The sequence below is a fragment of the Entelurus aequoreus genome, linkage group LG13 (assembly GCF_033978785.1).
Source record: "Entelurus aequoreus isolate RoL-2023_Sb linkage group LG13, RoL_Eaeq_v1.1, whole genome shotgun sequence".
NCBI classification, from domain to species: Eukaryota; Metazoa; Chordata; class Actinopteri; order Syngnathiformes; family Syngnathidae; genus Entelurus; species Entelurus aequoreus.
The window spans coordinates 53,458,735-53,468,939 of record NC_084743.1 but is presented as its reverse complement, the minus strand read 5'-3'; positions in this window follow the sequence as shown (position 1 = coordinate 53,468,939).

Genomic DNA, 10,205 nt, shown 5'->3' with positions numbered 1-10,205 from the left:
TTAATTCCACGACTGCATATATCGGTTGATATCGGTATCGGTTGATATCGGTATCGGTAATTAAAGAGTTGGACAATATCGGAATATCGGATATCGGCAAAAAGCCATTATCGGACATCCCTAGTCTCTTTACATATTTATGGCTGCTGCAAAGACAGACAACACATGGAAAGGATGAGAATTCCATCCCGTACTTTCCAATACGTCCCGGCCCACCGTCTCTCATTGTCCAGCTTCATTCATTTTTCATCTTTTCAATTCACTTTATTCCACATGTGTTCATTTTCAATATATTTATGCATGAGGCTTCCTTGCGTCACCCCTCAACTACTCTCCCCATGTTTTAAATTCCTTCCTTTTTTCCTCCTATCCTCTCTTTCCATGGCTTCATCCTTTTGCCTTCCCTATCACCCCCTCCCCACACACACACACATCCCCCTTTCCCATTACAGTAATCCATCACTCCTCCATCAGCCACCATGCAAACAGGCCTCCTGGTTGCCGTAGCAACCACCTCCCGGCCCAGCACTGCACTGCTTTTTTCTGATTGGCTGGCAAAGCATAACCAGTCTTACTCTGTCTGGGAGATGTGGTAATTGGCTGGTAAGTCATACAACACACACACACGCACACACACACACACACACACACACACACACACACACACACACACACACACACACACACACACACACACACACACACACACATACACACAGACAGACGCAGACACATTTTCATAGATATCAAAGGGAAGCTGGGGTCATAGTGATGAAGCTCATAAGGCGATGGGGCGCTCTAGGCTGTGCGAGTGTGTGTATAGGCATGCCGTATAGTTTGTGTGTTATCACCGAGGCTTGGGAGTTTGTGGTGTTTTGGTGGTGGTGGCGAGGGGGTAAGACGTTGGAAAGCTTGGACTGCTGCCATAAAAGGTGCAAGATTTATTTTAGAGCGGAATCCATCCTTGCCTTTATTCCCTCAAGGATGCAGCTGAGTCGTTGTGGTGTCTGGTCTGTGGACGGAGGCATGAAGCAAGGCAAGAAAGAACCAAATTGTTGATGAGCTTGACTTCACGCTGCTGCCGCTGCTGCTCGGTCGGGTCTGGGCAGCACAGGCGCTATGATGAATGTCTCGTCTGCAGGAGGGCATCACAAAGAGCAAAACTGGATCTGGCCTGAATTGCAATGTTTGCAGGGGTTTAAAAAACAACAACAAACCCAAAATTGCAGACCTTATTAAAAGAAAATCAGTGTCATCCCTTCAATGTTATTGTGTAACAGTAGGCATTGTTGTTTGCTTTTAAACACCTTCAAAGGGTTATCAGCTGCTTTTGTGTTTAATCCTTAAAATATATTCATCCAGATGACATTTTGTTACCTGCATAACAATAAGCCTGCAAGTCAAACTGCATGCAAAGAAATAACAGCACGTGTACCAGGTGAGGCCTAACCTTTTCACAGAGGGCCCATACTGAAAAATCAAAGCATGATACAGATATATTGATATTTTTAATAGGGACATTGTTTTTTAGTTTTGCAAGCTCCTTTTGAGTCAAAAGAGAGCCATGGACGAGCTGTGTGTGGTTGGAAACATTCAAGAAGTATCCCCAGTAGAGATGTCCGATAATGGCTTTTTTGCCGATATCCGATATTCCGATTTTGTCCAACTCTTAATTACCGATTCCGATATCAACCGATACCGATATGTACAGTTGTGGAATTAACACATTATTATGCCTAATTCTGTTGTGATGCCCCGCTGGATGCATTAGACAATGTAACAAGGTTTTCCAAAATAAATCAACTCAAGTTATGGAAAAAAGTGCCAACATGGCACTGCCATATTTATTATTGAAGTCACAAAGTGCATTATTTTTTTTTAACATGCCTCAAAAGCCAGTTTTATATCCGTCAGAGACACTTTAAAATAATCCCAAACCATAGACATTGTGTCGTTAGTCAGTCACCGAGCTCGCTGGCTTGTTAGCCACGACTACAGCACCGGCAACAACACACTCTTGTTGTTGTTATGCTGCGCTCGCGGCGGTTTGATGAGGTCATCAAGCGTTGCCAGTAAACCTCTCATGCTGCAGTCGTCAACTCCTGTGTTGTGTGTGGGAGAGGGGAGAGGGGAGAGGGGAGGGGCTGCTGACTGGGAGACGCATCTGCTCTGTACTTCTTCTTACGTCCGTGTACCGCTCCGTACAGCGGCGTTTTAAAAAGTCATTAATTTTACTTTTTGAAACCGATACCGATCATTTCCGATATTACATTTTAAAGCATCTAATCCACAGTGTTGTCGACACTACCTCCCTTCTCCCGCTTTCTATTATATTAACCAACAAGGTAAAATGTATTTTCTTTTTTATTCCTAATCATTGTAGCGACTTGGCTGTTAGAGTTAAGGAGCTTTATGGTTTCAAACTGTGAGTGCACTACAGGGCTAGTGATAGGGCAGGTGCAAAGGAAGAGAGATAGTTCGACTTTTACTGTCTTTTGGTATTGTTATTACAGTTTTTTTCCATCGCTAACAAGCGCTTACCTATACTTAAAATACTTTTACTAAACTCTTAACACAGACTTACACCTACAAAACACAATTGGCCAAATAGATCATTTTCTTCTCAAAAGCACATTTTGTTAACTATATACTAACTCTTCATTTCAAAATAGAAGACATCTTTCTCTGCACACATTAACTTTACCAAAACACTGGACATCTGACTCAAAATGAAATTATTCTTTCAAAGAATAACTCTTGTTTTCACTTCACAAGGAACATGCAGCCAATCAAAGTACACCAGGTTTCAAAATACTGGCTATTGTGGACATTACAAAAACTGCTTAGACTTTTATGTTTCAGTTTTACAGGTATTTGCATGCAAAACATGCAATCCACAGTTTTTTACGCCTAATTTTTTTGTTGGGAACTGTAATATCCACATGTAATGTTCACATTCAAAAGCATTCCAGTAAAAAGTGAATCCGTTTTTTTTCCTTTACTGTTTACTACAGGAGGTATAGTAGAAATACTGTTTACAGTATGATACAACAGAAAACGTTTTACAGTATTGTTTACAGTAAAGTTAACAAAATATCCATGAACAAAAAAGCAACAGCAAAAAGCCCAGTAAAAAGGGAGAACTAAAAAAAAGCACAAAATTCCTTTACAGTATCTACAGTATCAGCTGGGATATATTGTTTTAGAACTGATATTACTGTATTACAGAAGCAGAGGTTTTTATACTGTATCTAAGGTTTGGAATATTGTGTTTGCAATTGTGGGATGTTGTGTGTTAACATTTGTAAATTATACAAAAACAATCCATAATTTTGTTTGGAGGTATAGCTTGTCTGTTAAGAAAATGTAAGCATTATATAAATGTGTTCACTGACTGTATATTGTGTGAAAACAACATGAAATGTGTGAATGGTATGGCCACAAAGGACCGATGTTGTGCTAATCGTGTTTAGAGTTTTGAAAATGTGACTACTGTTTACAAAAACGCTTGTTAGCGACTGAAAAAAACTGTAAACAGAAAGTTGCTCCATCGCCCCCTTGTTATGTTTGTTGGGTATACAGTATTGTTTAGCACTTTATTTGTTTTCAAAGTACACAAACTTTTACTAAAATATGCACTTTTATTAAGGCCAGAGAACCCATTATTCCTGTTTACATTGTTTCCTATAGAGAAATATGCTTATGTATTCATGAACCTGGTCAAGAATCAATTAGGTTTGTAAATTAAAGTACTACTAGAATGTAAATACGATGCACTGCAAAAAGTCAGTTTTCAAAAACAAGAAAAACAAAAACAAAAATTAGGGGTATTTTATTTGAACTAAGCAAAATTATCTGCCAATAGAACAAGAACATTTGGCTTGTCAAGACTTTCCAAAACAAGTAAAATTAGCTAACTTCAATGAACCCAAAAATACCTTAAAATAAGTATATTCTCACTAATAACAAGTGCACTTTTCTTGGTAGAAATAAAAAGAGACCTTTTTGCTCAATATGTTGAAAAATATTCTTAATTTAAGTAAATGCTAGTGCCATTATCTTGACACAATGATATGCACTAGGCATTACATTTCTTGAAACCAGCAAATTTACACTAAAAACTAATTTATTGTTCTTAATGGAAAGGCAACAGGGCAACCGCGTGTTACTCTCTGGGTCTACTAGCCGCTCAGGCAAATCATATGGTCTAAAAATGCATTTTCCCATCCATAACATGACATCATTGCGCCAAGTGCGTGCTCTTTCAGTCAATTAGTGCGCATATATACAGCCCGGCCCCCGGCCAAAAAATGTTTAATTGTAATTTTGAAGAATTCATATGAATGTGCATGAACTATTTCTGTTCAAAATAGTTTGAAATGTCACATGTGAAATGTTTAAATATTAACTGTCCATTTACTGTACTGTGCTAACTGTACTACTTTATGAGTACGTATTTTCTATTGTTTCATTGATAATAAAACAGCAAAGTCCATTTGGCTGTCATCTGTTTAAATGATGAGACACAATTGTGTCAAATAAGAAATGATTACTTTAAAAAAGTAGTTTTATACTTGTGAGTGTTGATGACACGGCTTTGCAACACTTGATATTCTAGTTTCAAGCATGTTTTACTCAATATAGGTCATGGAATCTCAGCTACAATCTGTAATATCTTACTGAGATAATTTAGGACCAAAACCCTTAAAACAAGTAAAACACTCTAACATAAAATCTGCTTAGTGAGAAGAATTATTTTATCAGACAGACAATAAGCAAATAACACCCTTATTTGAGATATTTAATCTTACTTAGATTTCAGTTTTTGCAGTTCTATGCTCAATTGTGTTTCATTTTATCCATTAAACCATATTCAATTGTTTTTACAATCCGCAAAATATGTGAAAGTACCGTCTAAACATCACAAAATGCCACAATTTCATGAGGCCATTTTGAATATTCTGCTCCGAACACTTTTGGCAATTTCCGTGTATTTGAGGTCGGATGACGTCACGATGGGAACACTTCTGCACTCTGACAATGATGTCAGATCAGTCATACTGGAAATACGCAAACATTGGAAAGGGATGTGCTGTCTATCATTCCTAATCCAATGAAAGACAAGAACACATATGCTTGCCTTATGCATTCATAATCGTAAATAAATAGCTAACAATAGAGTCAACAGATCGAGGGTCCTCTATTGCAATGTTTTTCAACCTTTTTTGAGCCAAGGCACATTTTTTTCATAAAAACCAGCAGAAAAGGTTAAAAAATGAAACTCCACCAGGTTGTTGTGCCTTATTTTGAGTTTGTTGTTGTTTCCTGTGTGTAGTGCTTTAGTTCCTGTCTTGCGCTGTTATTTTGGTGACTCTTCCTGTTTTGTTGGTGTTCTCCTGTAGCAGCTTCACGTCTTCCTTTGAGTGCTATTGCCCGCACCTGCTTTGTTTTCGCAATCAAGACTATTGAAGTTGTGCGTACGCTATCCTTCTTTGTGGGGACATTGTTGATTGTCATGTCATGTGCGGATGTGCTTTGTGTACGCCGTCTTTGCTCCACACGCATGTAAGTTTTTGCTGTCGTCCAGCATTCTGTTTTTGTTCACTTTGTAGCCAGTTCAGTTTTACATTTGTTTTACGTAGCCATCCCTATGCTTCAGTGCCTTTTCCTAGCGGGACTTGCCTTTTTGTTCATTTTTTACCTGCACGCTGTCTCCCGCTGTGCTCTGCATGTTGGGATCACGACAAACCATCCTCGACGCGTTCTGACTTCTACAAAGCAATGAACTGCCTGCTGCCACCTACTGATATGGAGTATTACATGGTTACCCTGCCAAGCTCTACACGGCACAGGCACTAGACAACGACACATTATTATGATTATTGATTTGCAAAAAATATTTTTTGGACCAATTAGGTGAAGTTGCATAATTTCCCACGGCACACCAGACAATATCTCACGGCACACTAGTGTGTCGCGGCACAGCGGTTGAAAATCACTCCTTTATTGTGCCAATAAAACCCTCTAAAAACATCCAGAAACCGCCAACAATATTCCACTTACATGTCGCGACCTGAAAATTATCCAAATGTGAGTTATATTTAGGGATGTCCGATAATGGCTTTTTGCCGATATCCGATATTCCGATATTGTCCAACTCTTTAATTACCGATACCGATATCAACCGATACCAATATCAACCGATACCGATATATACAGTCGTGGAATTAACACATTATTATGCCTAATTTGGACAACCAGGTATGGTGAAGATAAGGTCCTTTTTAAAAAAATGTATAAGATAAAATAAGATAAATAAATTAAAAAAATGTTTTGAATAAAAAAAGAAAGTAAAACAATACAAAAACAGTTACATAGAAACTAGTAATTAATGAAAATTAGTAAAATTAACTGTTAAAGGTTAGTACTATTAGTGGACCAGCAGCACGCACAATCATGTGTGCTTACGGACTGTATCCCTTGCAGACTGTATTGTTGTTATATATTGATATATAATGTAGGAACCAGAATATTAATAACAGAAAGAAACAACCCTTTTGTGTGAATGAGTGTAAATGGGGAAGGGTGGTTTTTTGGGTTGGTGCAATAATTGTAAGTGTATCTTGTGTTTTTTATGTTGATTTAATTAAAAACAAACAAAAAATAAATAAAAAAATTCAAAAAATGATACCGATAATTAAAAAAACGATACTGATGATTTCCGATATTACATTTCAAAGCATTTATCGGCCGATAATATCGGCAGGCCGTCGGCAGGCCGATATCTAGTTATATTGTTATCATAAGCGCCAACGCAGACGGCCTATTTTAGTGGCCCGTTGATAGCAGTGAGCTAATGCTAACTTCCGCTGCTATTGTTGACACTCTAAGCCGGCGGCTGCTTCCGTTTCGTCTCAAACTTGCTAAAAGTACATTTTAGATTATGCTTCATGCATCTCTCACCTGGTAGTAGACAAATGTGGTCATGGACCGAGAAGCTGGTCGACTTTGACATCCCCCGAGATGGTGAAAACTTTTTTTAACCCTTTGTGAAAATATTGATTGAATCTTCATCTAACCGAAATTATGTGAGCGTCGGGTCAGTCGGCATCCCAGCGAGAGTGTAAATTGTACAGTAAGTTTTTGTTTTATGATGGTTAATTAAGGTTAGTTTGTATGTTAGGCACCTAGCAATGCTACAAATGCTAGTGTTTCAAAAAAATCTGCTTCAGTTTATCTCTCGTTTCTAAAATGCATAGCTCATCCTATTTGTGTTCGGTCTCAAAAATAAAAGGTTGTGGATCATAATTTCCCCCAACACAATAGTTGTTGTCTCTCACAGAGTCTGCCTGATTAGCATTGTTGTTGATGGGGAAGGGGTCTGGCTTGTTCATTATCTCTCAAAATGGCTCAGGAATCTCTGTGAGATTGGTACTATTTTGATAATATCTATTTATTCAGTTTTTTAGTATCATAAATCAGATATACACTACATTGCCAAAAGTATTTGGCCACCTGCCTTGACTCACATATGAACTTGAAGTGCCATCCCATTCCTAACCCATAGGGTTCAATATGATGCCGGTCCACCTTTTGCAGCTGTTACAGCTTCAACTCTTCTGGAAAGGCTGTCCACAAGGTTGCGGAGTGTGTTTATAGGAATTTTCGACCATTCTTCCAAAAGCGCATTGGTGAGTTTACACACTGATGTTGGTCGAGATGGCCTGGCTCTCAGTCTCCGTTCTAATTCATCCCAAAGGTGTTCTATCGGGTTCAGGTCAGGACTCTGCGCAGGCCAGTCAAGTTCATCCACACCAGACTCTGTCATCCATGTCTTTATGGACCTTGTCATGTTGGAAGAGGAAGGGGTCCGCTCCAAACTGTTCGCACAAGGTCGGGAGCATGGAATTGTCCAAAATGTTTTGATATCCTGGAGCATTTAAAGTTACTTTCACTGGAACTAAAGGGCCAAGACCCCGCACCATAATTCTGATCATTTGGATGAGTGGCTAAATACTTTTGGCAATATAGTGTGTATGATAATAGCTTCAATATAGAGGGAACTTGTTTTTCCACTCCACTGGTACTTTAATATCAACATTTCTGCCTTTCCCCTTCATATTGTGACTTTTTGATCTATTCTCCAAATTGTCTCTGCTTTTATTTTGTTAAATTTTGCAGTATTTCTAAAATGTGCAACGAGCTAGTCAGGTTACTTCTAGACCTCCACCCCAGATCCCACCTCACTCCTACCCACTTCTCTAAAGTGGGCTGGCTCAAGGTGGAGGACAGAGTTAAACAACTTGCACTGAGCCTAGTCTATAAAATCCGCTACACCTCCCTGATACCGAAGTACATGTCAAACTACTTCCTTAACGTAAATGACCGCCATAACCACAACACCAGGGGGTGCTCCACTAACCACGTTAAACCCAGATTCCGAACTAACAAAGGTCTTAACTCATTCTCTTTCTATGCCACATCAATGTGGAATGCGCTCCCAACAGGTATAAAAGAAAGGGCATCTCTATCCTCCTTCAAAACCGCTATAAAAGTTCACCTCCAGGCAGCTACAACCCTAAACTAACACCCTCCCCGGATTGCTAATAATCAAATGTAAACAATCAAATGCAGATTCTTTTTCTTATGCCTTCTGATCTCTCTCTCTCTCTCTCTCTCTCTCTCTCTCTACTACTTGATGTCCATATCCCCCCCCCCCCCACCCCCCCTCCACACTCCTGATTGTAAATAATGTAAATAATTCAATGTGATTATCTTGTGTGATGACTGTATTATGATGATAGTATATATGATAGTATATATCTGTATCATGAATCAATTTAAGTGGACCCCGACTTAAACAAGTTGAAAAACTTATTCGGGTGTTACCATTTAGTGGTCAATTGTACGGAATATGTACTTCACTGTGCAACCTACTAATAAAAGTCTCAATCAATCAATCAATCAATCAGCTAATACAAAAAAATGTACATGGGTGTAAAATGACAACACAGACAAAGAGGTAATTTTGATCACATCTTTTTAATGACAAAAAAATGTATCAATGGAAGAAAAAATGGTGAGTGTTGAACAAAGGTACAGAAAAAGGACAGCAGTGAGGACAGCATGGGAATAAAAAGTGTCTCAGAAGATTTGATCTTTTTCTCAAGGTAGAAAATACAAATTAAAAACTTTTGTATCCAGGATTATTTACAGCAGACAAAAACAAAGCGCCCAAGCTTCCACACATAATTTTCTGCTTTTACAGTTATCTTTTTTTTTTCTTGATTTTTTTTTTTTTCAATTAAAAAGTGCAAGCAAGATCACAGAATGAAAATTTACAAGAGAGTGGCCACAAAAAGCCTGTCAGACCTCGCCACCCCAAAATAATTAAAGGTTTCATTCTACAATAGCAACAATGCCCACCTTGCCCCTCTCACACAATCACTGACTCCACAACTCACTCCAGCATTAAGTGCCAGCAGGATTTTTTTTTTTATAATCTCAAAGTCCTTTCAGTTCATACATTCATCCCAAAAAATTCTAACATTACATCTAAATCAATTTCCGCTCCTTTTGTTTCCAAGCCGACTTCTTAGTGAACACAAATACATTCCACATTATGAGAGCACATTCTCATGAGAATTTAGTCTACAGCAGTATCTTGTTTTTCGGGTGCCCTAGTTGTCATATGATTAGTTTTTTGATGAAAATTCTTATCTAAATTTTGCATTGTTTTTAATACACCGTCTTGGTTATTGTACGTCAAACCAGTCCATTTGCCTGCGCTTTTTTTTTTTTTTTTGGTGTACGGCTCCAAATGAAGCTAACATGGGGCCAAAGAAAGCTGCGAGTACCAGGACTTTGATACAAAAGATGAGAGACACGACTGAATTCAAGAAATGATGTTAACTATAGGGGTGTTAAATTATCGCGTCAATTGCAAATAATATATTTAGCGACTTGTTTCTTAATCACATTAATTACATTTAAAGAGGCTGTATGCAACTTGTGTAAAGTTACATTTTTTTCAACCACAAAATATGATAAAAACACAACCGGCTAACTTATGTTACCGTAAGTGGTCTATTTTTCACGATTGATAACTGTATTGAATTAAAACTAGAGATGTCCGATAATGGCTTTTTTGCCGATATCCGATATTCCGATATTGTCCAACTCTTAATTACCGATTCCAATATCAA